Raw genomic sequence first — 24,660 nt, forward strand, 5'->3', positions numbered from 1 at the left:
ACAGCCCAGCACAGTAGACTCCTGTGCAAGCAAAAAGGATGGGGTATACAATGCAAGCAGATTCCCCCCCCCACACACACACACATACACACATTTAGAGGCTTCCTCTTCTGCTTTGCAGGAAGAAGTAGCCTTCAGTTCAGCTCTCGCCAACATCCTCCATAAAGCTCAAGCAATGCACCTGTCAATGGCTGGCTAGCTGCCTCTACAAATATAAGCATCCAGCTATTTGATGCCTTGGAGATACAGAGACACTCACTGTGCAGTGGCTTTGTGTGGCTCATCTCCAGGTGGGCAGATTCCAAGCCATGGCGATGACCTCCCCTGCCTCTGCTCACTCCACCAAGAGCCTTTTTTCCCCCTCCTCCTGCTGCTGCTGCCACCTCTTCCTCTGGTAGAATGGCAGCCGTCCCTCTTCCCCCTCCCTTTCTTTCTCACTCGTCCGCTCCTCTCCTTCAATGCTAGTCAATCTTTGCCGTGTTTCCCCCCCTCCCCAATTTATCGTCAGAGCTCAGTAGGACAAGGAGAAGATGCTATGCTGCTACTGAATCTGGCATCCTGCATCAAGAGCCAGAGCTGGGCATGCTCCATGCGCTCTCAGGAGATTTAAAAATCACGTGATGCCCGTTCTGTCATTTAGCGCAAGGAGTAAATAGTACCAGGGTGGGATTAACTCTTCCTGACCCAAATTTGAAAAGATGCTTTGTCAGCATCACCCACCCTGCTTCTAGGAGCTTCCTTGGGTAAGGATACTTGGTGTGCTACATTTGTTAGATATGGGTCAAAGATACCTTTCCTTTATGTACTCAAATATCTTATAAATGTTATTTTATGCTTTGGGGCTACCAATGTCAGGCTAATCAAGGATTTATTTTTCTCCCCCCTTTTTGGAGGGGGAGGCTAAGCTGTTTTCTCCCATATTCATCCACATACACATTCACACGATTAAAAAGTCACACTTTAATTGCACACTACCAACAAAGATGGTTGCAGCAATGCAGCTGCATTCATGGGCACCTACAAAACAAGTTTTCTGCATAGATCAGCATTCGTTAACACAGTAAAGAAGTACAGATGCACTGGATTATTAATCCTATTCCCCCCCCCTCCCAAAGAGAAGTACATTGAAAGGAAATCATTAGGAATGGAGTGTGTGTTTTTGTGTGTTTATTAGAGTGTAACTAAGGGCTGTATGTGAATACGTAGTCATTCCCTGGATAATAATCTCTACTGTGAATTCTCTACTATACTTTGCAGCTTTACTGCATATAGTAGAAAATGCTCTACTATAGTCTGCAGTCTTATTAGCTACCCAGTGATTCCAAATAACTGAAAGGCTGGTAGTACCTTTTAAGACTAATCAGATTTTTTTAAAGATGTAAGCTTATCACTCATAAAAGAATGTACTCCAAATCTTTCTGATTTTTTGCCTACCCTACACAAATGTGACTCTCTTCTTACGATGCTGCCAATTCTAGAAAATTCAAAAGAAAGACATGATCAGAGAACTCTTTACAGGATTAAGTCGCTTTTTTTAAATGGAGAGGTTCTTTTTCTGATGATACCATTAGTTGAGTTTCATGACAGAAATTTGGGAAGAATTTTAAAATGTCATTAATATTCAGAAAGAATTGGAAAGCTCAAAGCTATTTTCTTCTGTATCTGTCACCCCCAATTTCCTTTTGTAACACTCTTGAAAATTGATAGCATACTTTTCTGCCATATTAAAGTGAGAAACTCGTGAAAATTGCAATATAAATCTCAGACTTATTTTTTAAAATGTGAAACACAGTTCCCTAATCCTGACCTTGTGTGATGATGTCACTTATTTTGTATCATAGCCCCATCCACTGTGACCCACAGACCAGCTTCCCCATATTATTAACATGCATTCCTTGCATGTTTATTCAGAAGTAATTCCTATGTATTCTCAATATAAAATATAGAGTTATGGAACTCAAAATTAGTTCAAAAAGCAGAATTCCCTGTATGAAATAAAGTAAAGGCAGTGATATGCTGGAACAAAATCATACCAGCTTACAAAGGGAGACTGTTAAATTTTCAGGAATTTTGTGATCCAGCTGAGAATGGAGTGACAACATCTAGCATACTGAACAGCTGTTTGGCAATTAGCAGCATGATGTAGTGATAGTAACTGAGATGGCACAGCTAGTTATGAAACATTTTCTGTTACACCTCTGAGGCAGGGTCTTATTGAATTTTATCATCCACCAACTTTCTCTATAGATCATATTAGGTAGGCAAAATGAAAGTTAGCACTGAACAACATCTGGTGGCTGTATGGAGGGTTAGATCTCAAATTGTATAGGCTAGTATAATCATGACTTACCATGATTCATCAGGTGCTTCTAAGCACCAACAAAATAACCTCTGACCAGCTATTCCATAACTAAACCTACCGGTAGAGAAAAATGTAGGGATATTGTACACAGTGAAAACAGCAAGTTCTTTTCTCGGATAGAAATCTAGGACTCTTAACAGCAACAACAACAAAAAAAAACCATACATTTTCAAACAACCAATACAAAACCCATTTCCATTTAAGTGGTAGCTCTTAATGCTTCCACTTAAGTCCAAAATCACCTAGCTGCATTCCCAATCATATTGTGGTGCTCTTTCAGTGCATCTGAGCCTCAGAAACTCCCTTTGTAGAAATAAATGACTGAGAAAACAGCTGCTCCCTTAGAAACAGCCATAGCCAATGAGAGATCTTATGCCCAGCCCAGAATGGAAAAGGTTCTCATTAGCTACTTTCAGATGAATGTGCAACCAACATGCATGAAGAATCTGATTTTACCTCAGAGAGCACGGAATCTTCCCTAGTAGTCTTAATATCCTCACTAGGAAGAACAAAGAATCGGAAAACTGAATGTGAAGGAGCTTATCAGAAGAACTGAAGAAGGCCTCAGGAGTAGAGCAGAGCAACATGGCCAGATTCTTTCTAGGGGCCTTTGAAACCATATCTATCCATACAACTCAATTGTGGGAATATATCATATTCCTTTCTCTAGATCAGTGATGGCTAATCTTTTTGTCCTTGCGTGCTGAAAGTGTGTGTCTGTGTGTGTGCCCACACCCATAATGTAATGTGCGCATGACACATACACATATGTGCACCCTGTCCCCCCTGTGCATGCGCATGCAACCTTCCCCTTGCATCCCATTTTTGGCCTACCAGGCCTCCTTAAAGCCTCCTGGGACCAAAATGGGCTATAGGGGGGGCACCACACCCCCACACTCCCCCACATACTGCATATGTGTGCACATCTCCCGCATGCATGGCAAAGACCTGAAAATCAGCTGACTGGCAAGAGACATGCAAGCATGCACGATGGAACAGAGTGGGGGCAACAGCTCAAATGCCCGCAGAGAGAGCTCTGCATGCATAGAATATAATAGTTGGAAGGGACCTTAGAGGTCTTCTAGTCCAACCCCCTGCCTAGGCAAGAAACGCTACACGACTTCAGACAAATGGTTATCCAACATCTTCTTAAAGACTTCCAGTGTTGGAGCATTCACAACTTCTGGAGGCAAGTTGTTCCACTGATTAATTGTTCTAACTGTTGGAAATTTCTCCTCAGCTCTAAGTTGCTTCTCTCCTTGATTAGTTTCCACCCATTGTTTCTTGTTCTACCCTCGGGTGCTTTGGAGAATAGTTTGACTCCTTCTTTGTGGCAGCCCCTGAGATATTGGAACAGTGCTATCATGTGTTCCCTAGTCCTTCTTTTCATTAAACTAGACATACCCAGTTCCTGCAACCGTTCTTCATATGTTTTAGTCTCCAGTCCCCTAATAATCTTTGTTGCTCTTCTCTACACTCTTTCTTGAGTCTCCACATCTTTTTACATCATGGTGACCAAAACTGAATGCAGTATTCCAAGCGTGAGCTTACCAAGGCATTATAAAGTGGTATTAACACTTCACGTGAGCTTGATTCTATCCCTCTGTTTATGCAGCCTAGCACTGTGTTGGCTTTTTGGCAGCTGCTGCACACTGCTGGCTCATATTTAAATGTTGTCCACTAGGACTCCAAGATCCCTTTCACAGTTACTACTATTGAGCAGGTACCACCTATACTGTACCTGTGCATTTTGTTTTTCTTGCCTAAATGTAGAACCTAACTCTTTTCACCATTGAATTTCATTTTATTAGATAGTGCTCAATGTTCAAGTTTGTCAAGATCCATAGATTCGCCATCATGACTCTAGATCTATGGCTGTGATGCAAAGCTAGCATGATTATACATTGTTTGCGCTGCAAAGAAATAATATGGGTTATTTTATTTCTTTAGGTCATTATACCAGTAGAGGAATCATGTACCTCATCTCTGTAGGAAGGTTGAGCAAAATAGCCGAGGCTTTGTTCAGTGCTCTTTCTGGCAGGTCTGTGGATTCTGTGCTCTTTTTAATCCTTGAAATTAGAATCATTTTGGTCTCTAGCCTTGGAAGAAAATAGTAAGATACGATTTGACATTCTTTTTACTGGTTGCATCCCTGCATTGTTGATGATTTGGGGAAATGGTTTAAGTGGAGTTATTATAGGCACTCTTCTTCAATCTTTTATTCAGATTTGCTGGATTATTAATTCTTGGAATTCTCACTAGCATAGCTTTGTTAATACTTTTGGAACATATCAGGAGACCGTAGTTTGCAAAAGGCTAATGTATAGACTGGAGTTCATATAACAAATTAGAACATGGTTTACTTAACCATGTCTAATTGAATAAGTAACTGTTATACTCAAAATGGGTTTGTTCACTCTCTTAGACTGCAGTCCAACCATACTAGCATGCCATAGGAATGCACATGTTCAAACTGGTCAAGTGCTTCATGAAGGCTTCCAATATCTTGCTGGGAGTCACACTTCCAGAGATTGATGGGGGGACACTATTGGGAGGGAGATTCAGAAGTTTTAGAGGAAAGGTATGTGCCCTCACCATTTTCTAAGTTGAATTAAGGCATCCATCCTACCTTTTTCCCTCCAAAATTCCCCCAAAGTGTTTTTTTTATTCCTTTCACTTATGTGCTCTTGGCTCAACTCTAGGAGTAATTTCAACAACAGTCTCTTTTACAGCCTGGAACCTCCCAAAACATGCTAATTTATGTAAGCTGTAAAATGTGGGACTGCTGCAGTTCCATTTACAGAATACTCTGGGCTCTGTCTACTCGCCCTCAGACTACTTCTTCTGAATGGGTAGTGCTGATGCTACAGATGGCTTGGGGTTGGGAGGGGTCTCCAGAAAGCAGAACAGCCTATAATCCTCTTATAGTTTTGCTCATGATGCTTTCACTGGTGCCCCACATTGCCAAGCCCCTCCCAGGCAACCGATAAGCTGAGGATGAGAATTAACTTTCCTGCAGTCAAGCTGGCCATTAAATAAAGCTAAAGTGAATTAAGCCCATTCCCATCTGATATATAGGCAAATGTATAGGGCTTCCCGTCCAGGATTGCTAAACATTATGCCCTGATTATGAGGAAAGTATGACTGCCTTTGCTATAATGACTTGTTCAAAAGAACAATTGTCTTGCCAAATGACTTCAGAGAAAATAATAATTTCGTTTCACTAAATTATTTTGCAATTGTTATGAACTTTGGCACCACCTTGTGGTAAATAATATTACATGTGGAATATATTGCAGACAGAGAGAATACGAATGAGGACATGGTGATGGGATCTAAATGTGTTATTTATAACCTGCCCAGTTGAATGTATGAATCTATAGACATGGCCTTAAATCAGGGAGTGAAAGCCACATCTAAAAAAAGCTACAAAAGGGCTTACTTGAATAAATGAACGTATTTATCATATGCAGTTTAGCTGATAGTATTCAAGGAATCATATATCAATAGAAAAATAATTTACAGACACCCAAAAGTAAAAAGGTGTGTGTGTGTGTATTTAAAAGTAGCATTATAGTACTAAATAATGGTTATGTTTAATATGAACAAGATATTTTGTGGAAAAAATATGTTCATGATGAGAAAAGGGGTCTTGGTTAATATACTGTATATGAGAGAGAGAGGGAGTGACATATTGCAGCAACCCGGGCCTGCCACGCCCCCAAACCAGTTCTTCCAGCGGTGCCGTAGGCACCACAATCTTGTTTTTTGCTTCTGTGCATGCGCAGAGCAATTTTTATTGCAGTGCGCATGCACCTGCCCACAAGTGAACCGGGAGTAGTCCTTGCCGGAACCCACCCCTGATGTATTGTATGTCTTAGCAGATCTCAATACTGCAGAACAGGGATGTCAAACTCACAGCCTGCAGGCAGGATGTGTCACGCACTGGCCATGCCCCACCCCAGTTGTGAAGGGGGAAAAAGTTGTGATATGTCACATGTTGGAACCCTGACAACAAGATGACAACATGACACCACAAGTTTGACACCCCTGCTGCAGAATGTTTTTCTAAAACATTAACACAGCAACTGAAAAAGGCCTGTCTTAAGTCATCACCAAATAAATTTCAAAGACTGAAGTAATTCAGAGAAAGTTCCCTGGAAGAATACAAGATTCAGACAGATTTATATTTAACATGGCCCACAGCCCTTAATCACAGTGCTCCCCCTCACAGTTTTTAAGCAGCACACCTTTCCAGATTTTGACGTAGTTGCTTAATAGAGGTACCTACTAGATTAAACATTGACCTGTAGTTTCTCCTAGTCAGCAATTTAAAATGTGCAGCCTCTAATTAAGTTTTTTTAAACCCTCCCCAAATGCCCACAATGTTCTCAACTCATTTATGAACACCAGTAACCCTACTTTTGTGTTTGCGTATGTTGCAACTACTTCCAAAATCCACAATCAAGGATCAGGGTTTCCAGTGTTAGTTACTGTATAATCATGTGACATTATTCCCTGCCTCTGCATCTGCTCTCCATGGGACATTTTTGATCTTTGGCCAGCCTGAAGTAGTAGATGGTGAAAGGCCAATTGTTTCCTAAGTTGCTGCAATCTAATACACATTCACCAATGCTGAGAGAAACAAAGCAGAAGGAAGTTCAGCTATTAAGCATCTCATTCAATGTGAAGGTCAAGCTTGAATACCACGATATTACTAGGAACAGGTTTGCTAGAAAGACTCTCAACTGCTTTTGGAACCAGTTCAAATAAACATACCAACCCTCTTCCCAAAAACACTTCAGAGAAAACTAATTCACATTAAGGCATCACTTTCTTTTATGTTTGGTTTAGTTTTCAATATTGGTACTATTTGAAAGTTACTAATAATTTGATATCAATATTTTAGATGATTGGTATTCATAAAATGCATTCAACCTCCATTCAGCACTGCTTATAGGCAGTTCATAAAAACAATATAAATACTGTATACAAACCACAAGTCAGCACACATACTTTAGGTCTGTTCTAGATAGCCCTTTAACCACAATATTAGGATTATCTTGTTATTTAAATTTGAAATACTGTAGTTGCCATTGGAGATTTACGGAAACCAGAATTTGGAACCCACAACAATATTTGGTTAAAAGAAGTGCTGGTAGCAATATTGACATATTATCACTTTTTCATTTGGTATGTACTAAGATGTAACAGTTGTACTGAAACAAAGTACAGTTTGATTCTTAGTGTATAACACAAACCTAGTCATTATTGCTTTAAACCATACTTTGTAAAGTAGTGGGTAAACCTAGGCATTGTGGCTTATTCAAGAAATGATGGCTTATTGTGACACAGTTAGCATTTGAGTAATTCAAGGAAAAGGAAGCCAACCTTTTATTTACCAATCTTATAATATTGATCATATGGTTAATTATGTAGAGAAGACAAATAAGACAGATAATAAATAATATTAGTAAGTAATAATGTATCAGATAGAACCAGGCTTCACTTAAAAATATGAAAAGCTAAAAAAAATTGTTTTAATTTTACATTAAACTGTAACCAACAGATTTTTGAAAATATATAGAAAAGCCAGCAAAACTGGTGTTCACTCTTTACATTAAAATCAATGCACACGAACACACACACACACACACACACACACACATTTTGGTTACCACAAAATACAGATATTAGGGTAACAATTATAAAAATATTGAGGTTTCAGATTTTCAAGATCATTTAATTAGACAAGAAGTCACACAGAGTCTGATGAGTCGTAAGGTTGATAACAAGATATATTTTTGCATGTTCAGAATTTAAACAGATTATGGGAAGATGCACAAGCATTCAATTTAGGTTGCAACTGCTTCTACAATCTTCCTTATTCCAATCTGTTTTTATAGGCAGAGTCTGACCTTGATTGCAGCCATGAACATAATTTCCAATTAATTTAGACAGAGAGACAGAGACACACATAGTATGCTCCCAAATCATGCTATTGCATGATTAATTCCAATTCAGTTTGGGAATGGGGAAATGGAAAAACCAATATTCAAACTCATATTATTTTGATTGCATTGAGATCTGCACTGCTACATAATTGGTGATAATTAATGTTCTAATAAGAAAAGCTATAGAATAGAGGACGTTCCTCCCTTCCTCCCAGGCTGTCTACACATAATAATACAGCTGTGTATGTGGATTCTTATTTCTCATTTCGATGATTATAGACTTTAAAAATACTGAGCATAGATGTGTAATGGGGGAGGGGGGAGGAGAGGGGGAAGAGAGAAAGAACAAATCAAACCCTAGAGGACTTTAAACATAAGCATTGGTAATTTGATCTGTGTTCCAGAACAGAATGGTGACTAATGGTTAATAGTCTACTTGAACCACAATGAGTATAACTGCATATCTTTGGCTTTGATTCAGAGATACAACTCCATCCAAGACAATTGTGTTATGAATCCAACACAATTACAACTATTCTGTTCATTGCATCCACCATTTATTTAATGCAAAATGTCACCTGATCTGGTTAAACAATGGCTTTGAGATTACAGGCTGAGCTCAGTTTATAACAACAGATTTGTTACAATAGCACACAGTAGATACTTATCCACTGCAAAATATTCATTTTTTTATACCACCCATTCACAGCACAATAATCAAGCATCAGAGTGTTAGGTGCTCCTCTGTAGGTGTATCTTAAGTACCAGAAGATCAAGTATCAGAAGATCAGAAGATCTTAAGTATCAGAAGATTATCTCAGGGATCTATGTAGTCTAGCAGCCTGTCTTTCACAATGAACAGCCTGTCAATTACAGAAAATCATTTCTAGCTCTACTGTTGAGAAATCCTGTTTGGTGTGCTTAATTCAAAATTTTTATTTTAACTATTATTATAATTAGCTATGCTAATTTTAGTATACAGTTTAAAAATACTTATTCAATGCCACTTATACAGTACCACTGCTCATAAAATTAAAAATAAAAAGCAAAACTCAGTGCAATACTGCAAACTGTTTTGAATATTGGTGGCAACAGTGAATAAAAATCAAATACAGTTTCAACAACTGTACACAACTCAATACACAACTGCTTCGAGAAGCAAATGCTGGCTAATATTTCATCCTAGAAATGTCCACAGACCCACAGATTTATAAAGGGTCCTCTCACATTTTATATTTATACATTATCTGTTTTATATTTGGAGAGAGAGCTGCATTATAGCATGAAATAACTGTATATGTAATCCAGGTAGAAGAAAACATTACTTTCTAAATGTGGATAGGTCTTGTAATTTCTTTTTATAAACTTTATCATATAAATATTTTAAGAGCGCTTGTTTTAATTTCTTGCTTAATAGGGATCACCTTCCCAACAGGTGCCTCCCAGGTAGTTTTGCTGTAACAGACATCTGGACTTTTGATACTATTTAAAACAAAACAAAACCAATAATACTGGAGGAGAGTATACTCCATAGTTTTACAGAAGCCAGCTTTCATTTTTTAATTCAAATATTTTTTTAAAAAACAGTGTTTCTCAACCATGCTGGTTGTAAGTTAAAGTCCACACATCTTCAATTTGCCATTCTTCAATTTGCAATTTTAGGCTTAGAGCCTAAAAAGCTTGATCTGCAAGGATTGTAGCAGAAAAAAGGAAGGTATCCTTTGAGAGACAGTGATACCTGGGGATCTTGGTCTTAGATAGTACTTACCTTGTAGTATTTTGCAAACTACAATATAGTTAAAACATTCACTAACATGCCCACGACTCAGTAGTAGATGTACATATCACCAGCAAGCCCCTGTGGCTTTCAACTACAATTTTGGATTATTGATTCCTTTAGGTTGAGTGCAATCCCTTTCCAAGCAGCCACTTCCCCTAATTTCCACTCCCAGGAACAACTCACCCCCAATGCTTTTAATTGAATAAAGCCAATTATCATTTTGATTTATTCTAAATATTAGCAACTTACTTGATGAAAAAAGTAGTTCCCATTGAGGTGGTGTCCATTTCCCAGCCTTTGGGCATATCTGAAGAAACAATGATACCATTAACCTATTAGCACTAGAAATTTTTTCTGTTCCAAGCTATTATTAATGAAATTTGAGAAACAATTTTTTTTTAGAAACACATTTTTCAATGGGTGTCATAGAAAATTGTTTATTATGTTTTGCTACATCTTTCTATTCATGTTAGTCAAACCAGACAACAAAATTTAAGGATCAGAATCCCCAAACCATAAATTGCATATTAAAATGAGTGCAAAATGAATTATTATACAACTGTTACATAGTAAGTGAAACTGAAAATTGTGCAGGAAGTGATGAAAAAGAAAAGTTAATCAGGATCAGACCTGGCTCATACAGTATATGGATGTACAACCACTAGGAAATCCTAAAGGTATGTTCGTGTGTGTGTGTGTGTGTGTGTGTGTGTGTGTGTGTGTTTGTGTGTTAAATCAGAGTGAGACATTGTTTATAGGAATGCACATATAATCAATTTAATCAGTTTGAGGATAACTTTATCTAAATACATCACAAACAATTCTAGGCAATATCCACAGCATGTAGAACATTAACAAAATATGAATTATTCAGGCAATATATGATAATATATATATTGATCTTAGTCATAAGGCCAAGAGCTAAGAGCACAAGTACTTTTGGCAGATAGTAATAATGCATTTGCAATTCTAGTTTAATCTTAGTTGCTACCTGCAGATGTATATGGATTTGATTCCTTTTTCCCAGTACACCAGGGTAGGTTTTCTTAAAATAAGAAATCAAGCCTTTTCTGTCCACCAATCCTTTAGAGAAAATATTAGCTTTCAAGGAGCTCCCAGCCCTTGGGGCTTTGAAAGCTGCCTGATCAAGTTCAATATCCCATCTTATTAGAGATACCAGTCTAATCAAATTCACAATCATTTATCATTTTGACAATGCCAATAAAACACATTCCCTAGCCTGATTTGGTCTCTGTATATTGTTGCCTGCCTCCTTTCCTTACCTGTTGCCAAGAAGCATTTTATTTATCACCAATTGTAGTATACAAAGAAAGAGGAGAGAAAAGATTGCTCAGTCTGCATCATCTTAACTGCCCTGTCCAATCACCGAGGAAAGGACCTCAGCTGGACCAGTGTAGGAATAGAGGAAGGGTTACGTAAAGACATGTGCAGTAAAAATGCCACGATCTCAGTAGCTGGTTACTAATACCTATGAGCTCACCTAATTAGCAGAACCAGATGTGAGTAGAGAGGAAAGGTTACGTACAGACATGCGCAGCAAGCCTCCATGATCTCAGTGACCGATGACCTCAACTGTTTATGAGAACCAGGTAGTACCAGGAACTGTTGTGTTATGTGAGGCTTCTACCTTGCTTGGGATGGTCTTAGATATTGACAAATAAAATGTACCAATAAGATGCTGTTGCTACCCCTGCTTTTGCTTTGCTTGTTAAAACTGTATAAAAGCCAAATAAATTCTGAGTATGGCAGATAGACATTTTGGACACCAATTGCTGTGATGGATTTCTGATTATTGGGGGGGGGGGTGTTCTAAAAAGTACACCTTTTGATTTTGAGATAAGAATGAAGCAAAACCCATACAAGGACAATAGCTTATTCAAACCAAATGAAATGGACAAAGGACTGTGCAAGCTTCAAAAGGTATCATCAGGATAAAAGAAGAATGAGGAAAGAAATCACACTTTCAAAAATTAGATCAAATTATTGTAGCTGTGATATCTGCAATTTAAGCCTAATATGGAGTTTACTGAGAAAATAAATAAGCAACCTTCTGGTTTTTTATTTATAAAAATTTAACCTTCATCCTAGAGACAAAGACATTCTGGAAAAAATTTCTATTTCTGAAAATACAAAGCCCAGCTGTTTGCTGGTTTGAGAAGTTGATAAATGTAATTTAATAGATGAAACAATAAAAGAATGTTAACATTTTTTTAAAGAAGCAAGGGTAACAATCATTTCTGCACTTTAAATGTAATCTGCAGGAAAATTTGGATTTTGCAATATCTGCCTTCCATTCTACCCCATTTTCACACAAATTGCCAACTGAAATCCAAAATGGTAAATGTAGCTTGCCTGAATCGCGTTAATCTATCTCACCTGCAAAAATTTGGGTCTACAATCAAGAGCAAACCTGGAGATCCATGAGTAAATCCTGGTAGGACAGTGAGATCCTTGATGAAAGAGGCCTTCCTAACAACTCTCTGACTTTTAATTATAAACCTGATTTTCTGCTATGCGGAATGTTGCCTCTCAGGAAATTGCACCTGAAGTGAATTCATCTTCATATTTTCCCCTCCCAAAACACATACAGCTTGACTATCAGAATTACACAGCAAATTCCCTATTTTTTTCTTACTATATTTTGCATTTTTGGATAGCAAACTGGTTCTATGTCAACCCTTCAAAACAAGAAGCACAAAGCATGAGTACTAAGACTATTTTATTGGAAAGTTACAGTAACAGTATCTTGCAATTATGCAATTACTTTTCCTCTCCCTTTTATTCTACTGAAAACTAAGGAGGGTCCTTTCTGAGATGCTTTCTATACCTGACATCCCTCCTTCAGACATTGTCTAAGCTGCAGGTCTTCCTTGTGTCTCCCAAGGTCATTTCCACTACCATTATAGTCCAGATGTGAAGGTACTGCAAAGTTGAGAATGCTCAAGCTATTACAAGTTATTTGGAAGATGTCAATGCAAGAACCACAGATAATCAAAAGAAACATTCAACTAACATCTTGATTAAAATACGAACAGATGTTCATGCCACTCCAGAGTATAGATAGCTGGCTCTGAAGAGCATAGACGCTTCAGTGAAGCTTGGTACTATACTCTTTCTTATCATGCTTACTGTACACTTGAAGCTGAACTCACTGACATACTTGCTTCTGTGGGGAGAATGTTCCTTAATTAAGTTTTGGATGCTTTTCTTCCATTTTTCCTCTTAACTTTGTGTTTCCTCTTAACACGTTAATAAACAGGACTGCTCTGGGAATAAACTTCAAATGCTCAGTGTTTAGCTCTCTGTCTACATTCCTGAGCACAGCAGATATTTAAAACGAATGTGTATAGCATATTACTGTAACTTATGGTTTTTCATATGGGATTGTAGCTATCAGGGATTTGGGAACTAGAGTGAATGTCTTCAAATTCCCACTCAAATTTACTGGATGATCTAGAGCCAAATGTTGTAAATCATTGAATAGTGAAGCTAATGCCATTCTTATGAAAACAAAAAAGAAGGAAAACCCATAGATGTGGTTGGAGTTCCTTAAATGACAGTAGTTACAAAGGGAGAAAGGGGGCCAGATGGTAACAATGAGAGCATTTTAGGTTTCCCAATTTATATTTACAGAAATCTTTTCTTCAGTAGGGTGGTATAATTGAATGCAGAATTCATCTTCACATTCATATTTGCAAGTTGTGCACTCAGAATTGTCACAGAGACTAGAAATATTTATTTGCTGTCAGCTTTGTCTCATATCTATCTGCTCTTATAACTTGAACTCAATACACTAAGTTCCAGACACTGAAGATGACTTTAAAATGTTTGCCATTGCAAAGTATTCCAAAGGTCATGAAAACATTTGTTTCCATTTGTGAGTGGAATGTGTATTTTAACATGCTATCTGTTTCCTTAGTACATTCAATGCTTCAAAGCTGATAGTGACCAATACACTTCTGAAAAAAATTGAACAATCTTGTAAACAAAGTATTAATATAGACTTCTACCCTAAAATCCCAAACGTATTTTCTGTGACCATGCTGCTATTAAATCAAGGAGCTATAGATGAATGGTACAAGTGCACTCCCATGTTTTCAAAGCATCCTTTTGCCTTCAAATCTGAAATGCTGAGCATTATTGTATAGCCTGCTATAACCCACCACTGGGTTGGAGCCCTCTAAGTCTGATGTGGGGAATAGAAGCTGAAGGGGGGAAAATGATAAAGCCATTTCATGAGTCAGGAGCAAGATTTGAAATGGCAATTTCCTGATTCACAACTGAGCTTCTTAGGTTACATTCCTATAGTCAATCAGGAACAAAGCCCCATGGAAATCAGTGGAATTTCAGTTTATAGTTAATAGTATAAAAGTTGGAGCACTAGGGTTACTTTTGTCCTAGTCCCAATTTCAAAAGTTTTGTTCTAGTAATCACTAGATTACAACGAGGTATGCAGAGGGTTTGGGAGGTCTGCAGAGTGCAAAAACTTTTTTTAAAATTTACCTCTTCAAAATCTTGGTGCGTCTTATGCTCTGAAAAATACAGTAATTTCCAAAACTCATGTGTGAATGTCAGGCTGGACTGATCAATATTATTTTGGTGGATGCCAGGTTTTAATGCTATGCAACAGGGAACTATATTTTTTCCCTCTGTTGATGCTCATCCTTTTGCAAATATTATCTCTGACAGGCCTCATCAGTTACCAATGAATAGTGAAAAACATCAAGTGATGGACAAGACCACTTATTCTCTCTGATATCCTCCTTTTTCCCCTTTTCACTCCGTTTCTCATTCCTTTTCCTTGCTTCCTCATCACAAGCCACCAATGAAACATATTTCTTTTGCTCAGAAGTCTGAAGTGATTACTAGAACAAAACTTTTGAAATTGGAACTAGGACAAAAGTAACCCTAGTGCTCCAACTTTTATACTATTAACTATAAACTGAAATTCCACTGATTTCCATGGGGCTTTGTTCCTGATTGGCTATAGGAATGTAACCTAAGAAGCTCAGTTGTGAATCAGGAAATTGCCATTTCAAATCTTGCTCCTGACTCATGAAATGGCTTCTGCACTGATGCAATTCTGCACTGATGCAATGGCTTCTGAACTGACCTGCGTAACCCCATATTCTTATAAATATAGTGTAAAGCATCTGGCAAAGTTCAAAGTGCCAGATACTGTCCAAAATTGATGATTTGAACTTTTTTAAAAAAATCTTCTGATATTCTGGAATAGTAAATTGCAATATCCTGGTGCTCAGACTATATAAAGAATGCTTAATCAAACTTTAGTCTAAAAGGGATAACAAGGCAATGATTTTGATTATGTATTCATACTGTGATTCTTATAGTCTCTTTAGCTGGTCTGTATTCACTATGTTTTTAGTCACAATGTTCTGGTTGTTGTGGCCCGCCAGCGGCCAGCAAAGATAGCAGCAGAATCAAAAAGTGAGGAGGTTGGGGAGGAACATGGGCCAGTCCTGGAGTCTGGGGAAGGCTCTGATGAGGGCTCAGTATCAGAGACAGAGAGGGGGCCAGAGCCATATGTCAGTTATCAGCTGCCTTTAGAGTCAGACATCAGTGAGGCAGACAAACAGTTGGAGCCTGTTCCCAGTGTGTGCATGTGCAGAGTTGCCAGATGAAGGGAACAGCTAAAGAATAGGGGTCAACTTGATAGTAAAGCCACAGGTGGAAGATGAATGGCCCCTCCCAGAGGAAATAAAAGAGGAGTGAAAGGGGAGTGAAGTTTGCAATAGCAATAGCAGTTAGACTTATATACCGCTTCATAGGGCTTTCAGCCCTCTCTAAGCGGTTTACAGAGTCAGCATATTGCCCCCAACAACAATCCGGGTCCTCATTTTACCCACCTCGGAAGGATGGAAGGCTGAGTCAACCCTGAGCCGGTGAGATTTGAACAGCCGAACTGCAGAACTGCAGTCAGCTGAAGTAGCCTGCAGTGCTGCATTTAACCACTGCGCCACCTCGGCTCTAGGTATTTGCAGGTATCGGCATGTCAGCTCTCCAAGCCAGATAAAATCTGTGACTGTAAATTCTCCCTTGAAAGACTTTGCTGGATGTGAATGAGCAGAATTCACAGTAAATTAATAAAAGGGTTTTTTTTGTTGAGACAGGGAGTTTGCTTCATGCTCTTGGGACGCCTCGGTCAGAACACTGATGTTATATTGTTAAATATTTAACTAGCTAGCTAGCTAAGCTTAGTATTCATCTGAGATATGGAAATTGAAATCCCCCAGTTCAACTCCTTGAGTGGAATGTAGATTGCAGGAGCTGGTTAACTGGGACAAAACAGACATGCCCTCAAATGACCAATCATCAAGATGACTTCTCTGCAAAATATAACTTAATAATTTAAATATGGCTTCAAATACCACCATGAAAGAAACTCTACTTGGTTCTATAAATCTCAAACAGGTGGTCTTCAACTTACCACAGTTCATTTCATGACGGTTTGAAGTTACAATGGAATTGAAAAAAGTAATTCATGACTTTGTTCATACTTACGACTGCTGCAACATCTCCATGATCACATAATCAGAATTCAGATGCTTGGCAATTGACCCATATTTAGGATGGTTGCAGTGTCCTGGGGTCATACAATATCCTTCTTGCAACCTTTTGGCAAGCAAAGTCAATGGGGAAGCCAGATTCACTTAACAAACATGTTACTAACTTAACGACTGCAGTCAACTTTAGCAAGAAAGATTGTAAAAATGAGGCAAAATTCACTTAACCCTCTCACTTAGCAGCATAACATTTGGGCTCGATTGTGGTCCTAAGTCGAGGAGTACCTGTACATATTCTTCTTCAGTTTATAGTTAATAGTATAAAAGTTGGAGCACTAGGGTTACTTTTGTCCTAGTCCCAATTTCAAAAGTTTTGTTCTAGTAATCACTTCAGACTTCTGAGCAAAAGAAATATGTTTCATTGGTGGCTTGTGATGAGGAAGCAAGGAAAAGGAATGAGAAAAAAATGGAGTGAAAAGGGGAAAAAGGAGGATATCAGAAACAGAGAGAATAAGTGGTCTTGTCTGTCACTTGATATTTTTCACTATTCACTGGTAACTGATGAGGCCTGTCAGAGATATTTGCAAAAGGATGAATATCAACAGAGGGAAAAAATATAGTTCCCTGTTGCATAGCATTAAAACCTGGCATCCACCAAAATAATATTGATCAGTCCAGCCTGACATTCACACATGAGTTTTGGAAATTACTGTATTTTTCATAGCATAAGACGCACCAAGATTTTGAAGAGGTAAATTTTAAAAAAAGTTTTTGCACTCTGCAGACCTCCCAAACCCTCTGCATACCTCGTTTTTCGTAAAAGGGGGGCATGCAGAGAGTTTGATAGGCCTGCAAAGCACTCCTGGGGGCTGAGGGGTGGGGCACAAAAGCAAGCAAAAACACCCAGTCAATTTTTCACTTGTTTTTGCCCTCTCCAGCCCCCAGAGCACTTTGCACGTGTCCTAGAGGCTATGCACATCCATTTTTGTAAAGGGGGCAGGGTTTCAGGAGGCCAAAAATGCTGTATTCAATGTATAAGATGCACTCAGATTTTCACCCTCTTTTTTGGGGGGGAAGGTGGATCTTACACTCTGAAAAATACGGTATTTTGAATGCGATTCTCAACCAGAACATTAGCGAACAGCAGCTTTTCTCAAACTGAAGTTTCCCTTAGTATGCCAGTCACCCATGGCTGGGGAAAAGGAATCTGAGGAGCAATGCATCTGTGTGGCACCAGACTGAAACAAGTCAAGAGATGTTTTATTATGAACAGCAAGTGAGGAAAACTGTGCAATAGCAAATGCCAGCCATTATTATAATGAATGGTATAATGCACGGTAATAAAAGGCTAGTTTTTTCTTACCTGGCCAGGAAAAGTGCCCACTCTGGATGGAATAGCCACTTCCTGGATGAGTCCAGCAAGTAGATTTTGTTTCATCACTATAAGCAAGTCCAAACAAAGTATTTGAAATGTATGGAATATCATCATTTTCAATTTCAAAGATCAAGAACAATTGCCCTCCATCTTAGCACAGAATGCTTATCGCTAAGAACAAAGGTTATACCAACTATTCATCATAATCCCTTTTTAAATTTTGTTACTTTTTCCAAAAATGTACATCACACACATGTACTTATATCAACAAGGCAAGAGACATACACACAGAAAGAGATTCTCCAAATTGCATCTCTATGTAGCAAAAACAGTATCATCTATAAACAAGGTTGCTCAAAGTTTGAAGAACTGCCAACGGTATATTTAAGGGGGAGAAAAACACCCAACCAATGATAGTTGAGCAATCTCTTAGGGAACAGAATATTGGAAGAGAGAGTCAAATAGGGGGAAGGAAAACATAACTGCCAAAATTAGAAACTGGAAGACTTTATCCTACTACCCTCTATTGTAAAAATTTGTAATTTTGTCATTGTACAATGCTTTAAAATGCTCATGATATTTTGCATATTCTTAGTGATGTAAGGAAGTTAACATAGTTATTTATCTGACCTGTACATCTCTCCTATCACTAAAGACTCTGGGTGGTATATATACCTGTGTATGTATGAACAGACTATGGTATATATACAATATATAACCCATTACAAGAGGGAACAGTATTGAAATGCAAAGTTTAATAGCCCTTGAAAATTCAGCAGGGTTGGAGCAGTGGTGGGTTCCGGATCCTGTCGCAAATGGTACGCTGAGATGAAGCCAGGCATCCACCTCGGGCACGCACGCTGCGCACAAATGCACACCCACTGCCCTCTGACGCTCCAGCTGCTCAGCAGAGGTCACACAGGCACATATGCCATGTGTGCGTGCGCAAATGGTCCAGTTGGCTTAAATACAGGTAAGGAACGAGGGCAGGCAGGTGGCCCCTCCAAAATGCTGTTCCACTTTGGTGGCCACTGCTCCCAGCTGCCATCGGTACACCTGTACCGGGGCATACTGCCCGGAACCCATCACTGGGTTGGAGCCCTCTAAGACTGATGTGGGGAATAGAAGCTGAAGGGGGGAAAATGATAAAGCCATTTCATGAGTCAGGAGCAAGATTTGAAATGGCAATTTCCTGATTCACAACTGAGCTTCTTAGGTTACATTCCTATAGCCAATCAGGAACAAAGCCCCATGGAAATCAGTGGAATTTACTTGTACTCAACCATGTGTAGGATAGCATTGTTTATGGCTATTTGACACTAGCTTGGTAGATAACACAGCAGGTTCAGCAAACCAGATAAGGAACTTTTCAGAACTAATCTAGTACTACTTTAAAAAAAGGGGAGGGGGGGTTGCTTAGAAATACTAACAAGGCAGGATAGAAAAACAGAGAACCATTATCAGATTTATTTCAGATTATGTAAACAAAAACAAAATCTACTTTTAGGTTGCCTCTCTAAGGACACATATGAACAGGCTCATCAAATTTAGTTCTAAGAAAGTCATATATAAACATTCCCCAGATGATTCATGCCTCACAGTAGTTGCCTCTAGTTCTTCTGTTTTGGAAAGAGATCCTGATTTTTCAGAGAATATTTCTATATATAATATCTGATTACCAGCAACCTAAAAGCATAGAAACTGAAATAAATGTATGAGAGTTTGTTGAGTTATATTCAGCTCAAACAATCATCCTTACAGCCTGAAGAACTACAGAAAACAGCAACAACAAAGCACAAACCAAACCTACTTGATAAAGAAGATTCGCCCGTCCCTGCAAACTCCATAGGTCCACTTGCCAGGCAGATCAAGCCATTCAATGTCCTCCCCAGTAGCCATCAATCCCTTCCACTGCAAATGCCAACAAAAAAAGGGGATGGAGAGGCTGTCTCTCTCCTCAACTGATCTTCACCCGCCTCTCGCCCCTTCCTGCTTTAAGCAGAAAGGGAGCACAGAGGTAAAACGTAACTCACTTGAGCCAGTCCTACCAGAATGCAGGTAGGTCAGCCTTTCCCCAGAAACTGTTTCACTGCAAATAGCCCAGGAGGAAGGGGAAAAAAAAACCACAGCACCTGGTTAACCCTTTTGAGGCCTGGTGGCCGATCTTTCATTTAAAAGCTGGCAGACAGAGAATCCCTTCCGGCTGCTAAAGAAAAAAAAAATTCTGCAGGAGTCTCCAGAATGCAATTTACTTCCTCTGCTGCCTACCATTCAGTCTAATTGCCACAACTTAACTGGGGGAGAAGAAAGGCAGTTTTGTCTGGACTTCTTTCTCCTTATTAACTACATCCCGGTGTCTACATTTCTCACCTTGAGGAAAGGAGGTATTTTACTTTCATGCTCACTCTAGTCCTTAATTATAGCTTATTCACTAGGAAAGGTGGGGTTTAAGGCTTATTCCTCTATGCAGAGGGTCATAAAGGCTTGTTCATCATCAATTATAGCTTTTCATGATCCTTGATGAAGGGCAAAAGGGCAAAAGACAGCTTGTCATGTTTAATTCAGGAAAAGCAGTGTGTGCCCCACAAAGCAAAGATGACCAAGCCAGATTTCAGTTCCCTTTAATTAAGAATTCTCCCAAATCCCCAGATATTCTATTTTAATTGAGCAAAACTATTGGCTATTGAAATTATGTCCAGTAAGATACCTGTACATGAAGAATGGGCTTTGATTGGGGTTTTAATTTGAGCCTAATGACAGGATCATAGCTGAGATGTTATCAACTGCTCCAGACATTGTTGTGGAAATAACAATTTCATTACTAGCTGAATTCATTATTTAAGCAGGAAATGAAGTACAATAAGCAGAACAACATTAAATGAAGGATGCCACATGACTTTTCCATATGACTTTTCTACACTACCAATTTTTTCTTTTCTGGTATAAACTTTATCAAGTTACTTTCCATGCTTCAGAACAGGTTCACACATCATTTTGTTTCATATGATTTATGTGGTTGTTGACTTTGGTTGTTGCTGGTTCTAATTTTAGATCTTTCTCCTTTCTCCCCTCCTCCTCTTTTTTCCTTTCTTGTCTTGTCCTTTCATTCCTTTCATTCCTTTCTTTCCTCTCTTTTTTCTTCTTTCTTCCTTCTTTCCCATTCTTTCCTTCCTCCAACTCATGCTATTTCTCATGCATAAGTGATTGGGGATACTATACTACATTGAAAGGTGCACAAATAAATGAAACCCTCTGCATGAATTCTGAGGGAGCACTGTTCAAGTGGATTACTGTAGGCTAGGTTCTTGCTTTAGATCTTCATTGCAGTCCCTATTGAGACCTACTGCTTGTTGTTATTATTGTTATTGTTAGTTGTGAAGTTGTGTCTGACCCATCGCAACCCCATTGACAACATTCCTCCAGGTCTTCCTGTCCTCTACCGTCCTCTGGAATCCATTCTCATTAGTTGGCCAAAGTATTTGAGTTTCATCTTCAGGATCTGGCCTTCTAAAGAGCAGTCAGGGTTGATAGTTGATTGTACTGCAGCTGATTGTAAATAAGTATCCGTTTATCATGAAAAATCTGAATGGGATGTTTTTACGAAAACATACAGTAATGGACTTGTGTTAATTTTCTGTTTCCTACTAGAAACATGTTAGTACTGAAAACTAACACATTTAAAGATACCAACCTGAAACAATTATAATGAAAATTGTAATGGCAATATTGTATGAAACATTGATGTACCACATTTCCATCTCCAAAGTTGCTGGGCTATTTTCGAAAGATTAGGAATGGAGTCTTGTTTCTTCAGAAAGCATATGATGACCCAGAGATAGAAATGCTGAAAGCAGAGGCCAGAAATTGAGCCTTAATGTCGCTGGGCATTGAAACTGGGATCACACAGTATACAATGTTTAGCTTCCTAGTGGGAACTTTCAGCCATTAAGGAGTTAATTTTTTTTTCTTTGGCAAATGATGGGAGATTAAGTACTGAGAGTAAAGCATCTGAAGCCAGGGTGGCCTGAAAACAAAACAAACTGAAGCCCAAACAGCTCTGAGCTAGAAGCATTTTCTCAGCTGAGGGACAAACCTGTAAAGATTATTTTAAACTAAAGTCTGTACTTTTCTTTGTTCATTGTATTTTGCCTGAAAAGAAATTGCTGAATTGAGTTTCTGGTACCTCTTTTGAATATCATGTATTATGTCGAATTTCATTATTTCATTTTCTCTAGTGAACTGCTCTTTGCAAACTAGTCATTTATTTGCCTCAGCTAGTTCAAAACTTATAGGAAGATATTTTTATTTAGTAAATAGCAATAAAGATAATGCGAATTTCAATATAAAACAATATACCAACGTAGAAGGAAATAGCTGCATCAGAAGACACATTTTGAAACTGTTGAATTGCACCCTAGCATTAAAAGGGCTACATTTGCTGGAAAGCTTAGAAGAGTGGTGCATAAGAAGGAAGGACTAATATTTAACTAGGCATTTATTTATTTATGTTTTATTAAACTAGATTTGCATAGCAATCTATATCATTAACCATTATTTACAAAACATAATGCTGGCTTCATAATTCACTAAGAAAAAACAAAGACATTATGAATGCATAATGCACTAAGAAAAAAACAAATTCATTACTGTGTGAATCTAGCCACTGTTTCGTAGATATTTCAACCTATGATTCAATTTTTCCTTAAAAAATCACCTGTATCCTAAAGTTCAGATTATAAAAGAAAGGCTTAGTGAGCTGTCCTGAAACAACAGGTGACATAGTTTACAAATCACAACTGTAAATTTCACAGATTACGTAAAATCAAACCTCCTTGTGGCATAACAACTTGGGTGAATTTATCAGGGTATGCTAATTATAAAAACTGATATGTGTTATTGGAAGAGGTGGAATTCTGCCATCTATTTCTTTAATGGTCAATTGCCACTCAACAACTTACTGAAAAAGGAGGTAGAATACTCATAATGCATTGTAATTCATTGTTTTTTCTTTCATTATTTGCAGCCACATAGGTGAATTTCAAATAAAAGCAACTGTTTTACAACAAAATATACAGCCCTCCCATTTTCTAACAACACTCATCAAATTGTGCTATTGTCATATTGTGGAAAGGAACATTTTGTTTTAGAATATTCACAACAGTCAACCTCTCAAATGTTTTCTGTCCAAAACAAGTCCTGCTCATAAAATGTAAAACTGCAATGACACAGTGTGTTGAGCTTTATTTTAAAATGTCAAGTAATTGATTACTAAATAAAATTGCTATACTTTCAGGTAATCTGGCTTGCATAGAGAAAGATAATTTTAAAAGTGGAAGAAAAATTTGACACACAGAGGATACAGCAAGAAAAAAATTAAGTGAGAAATATCTAGAGGCTGGTCCCACCTGGGCTAGACTGGTCCCTTGAATGTCTGTGATACAGCCATTTGGGAGGGTGGCCTTTATTTCTCCCAATAAGATGAGAATGGAGAATGTCCTTCCATTCTCCACCATTGCCTCAGAACTGAAGAAGCTTCTTGGATGAGAAAAGAAATGACTTCAAGAAAAAAACAAAGAAAGTCCAGTTGCCTTTGAAAAGGTAGGGAGATATTCCCTGATGAAACAGATAAACCTCCAATTAAGGACATCTCAAACTATAACTATAATTTTAGCTTCTGGGAAAAATGGGAAATTTTAAGCATTTTGAGGCATGTTTTTGGACTCAGGTTAGTAAAGGGTAAAAACATATTTTGAGTACCTTGATATAGATTGTCATGATATATGGATACTATACATAGTTTATTACTTATAAAGTTTGACAGTCAGAAGCCAAATTCCTGGCACTATTTTTATTTATACAATAAAAATAGTGAAGCTTCAAAATGGCTTCTGTCAGGTCAGTTTCAGGGTTGACAGTACCATTCTGGATTGCAGGTTTTTGTTTTTTTTAAAGAAATCAATTCAGGCTTATGGTGTTTTTATGAAATGATAAATCAAAGATAGAAATTGCTATTAATATTCTAACACATTCCTGCCCATTATCAAAAGGCATCAATTGCGGTGTCTTTCTTTTATGAAGAATCAAGAATAATTCTTGTAGGAAAATGGGACAGAATTGTTAGATTTGCTTGCTCTTTTAGTCAGCTTGTCTGGAATATTAGGGCTGAGGGAAAATCCCAACCACTAGTTATCTCCCCCTTCACTGCAAAGTACCAGAGTTGCTATAGCTAGTTAATATACTACATTTCAAAATATGACAGTACTGCTGAATTTATGGCTTTTCAGCTGTTGTTGGACTTGGGAGGCCAACAACCTCCAATCCTCCCCTGGAAGGCAACAACCTCTCAGAAAAAAATATGGTAGGGTTATACTGATTTTTTTCTGTCATGCACAAACACACAAATACCATTCTTAAACATTATTCTTGGAATCTAAAACTGCAGTATTATCAAAATCATTTTTTTTAAAAAGAACCTTATTGGTTGTGCATAATTTCTGCCATTTTTGTACCATTTTGGTTTTATAATCTATCAATTGAATTGAATTACCATTTAATTCAGAAATGTCAGAAATACAGTAATGCATTTATTCATAAGGGAATGCAAACTGAATTGACAGATGAACACCCAGCATTCAGATGAATTA

The 24,660-nt window shown here is 38.1% G+C and overlaps 1 long non-coding RNA gene across 1 annotated transcript; it reads right to left on the reverse strand.

The window, feature by feature from the left end:
- Positions 1–10,349: 10,349 nt before the first annotated feature.
- Positions 10,350–20,085, reverse strand: LOC116509352. The gene is made up of 3 exons (XR_004255497.1): positions 19,827–20,085; positions 18,005–18,081; positions 10,350–10,403 (listed from the first exon to the last, which is right to left on the reverse strand). It is a non-coding gene; the product is annotated as an uncharacterized LOC116509352 (long non-coding RNA).
- Between the last annotated feature and the right edge of the window lie 4,575 nt (positions 20,086–24,660).

Source organism: Thamnophis elegans, chromosome 5 (genome assembly GCF_009769535.1).
Source record: "Thamnophis elegans isolate rThaEle1 chromosome 5, rThaEle1.pri, whole genome shotgun sequence".
In the NCBI taxonomy this organism is placed as follows: Eukaryota; Metazoa; Chordata; class Lepidosauria; order Squamata; family Colubridae; genus Thamnophis; species Thamnophis elegans.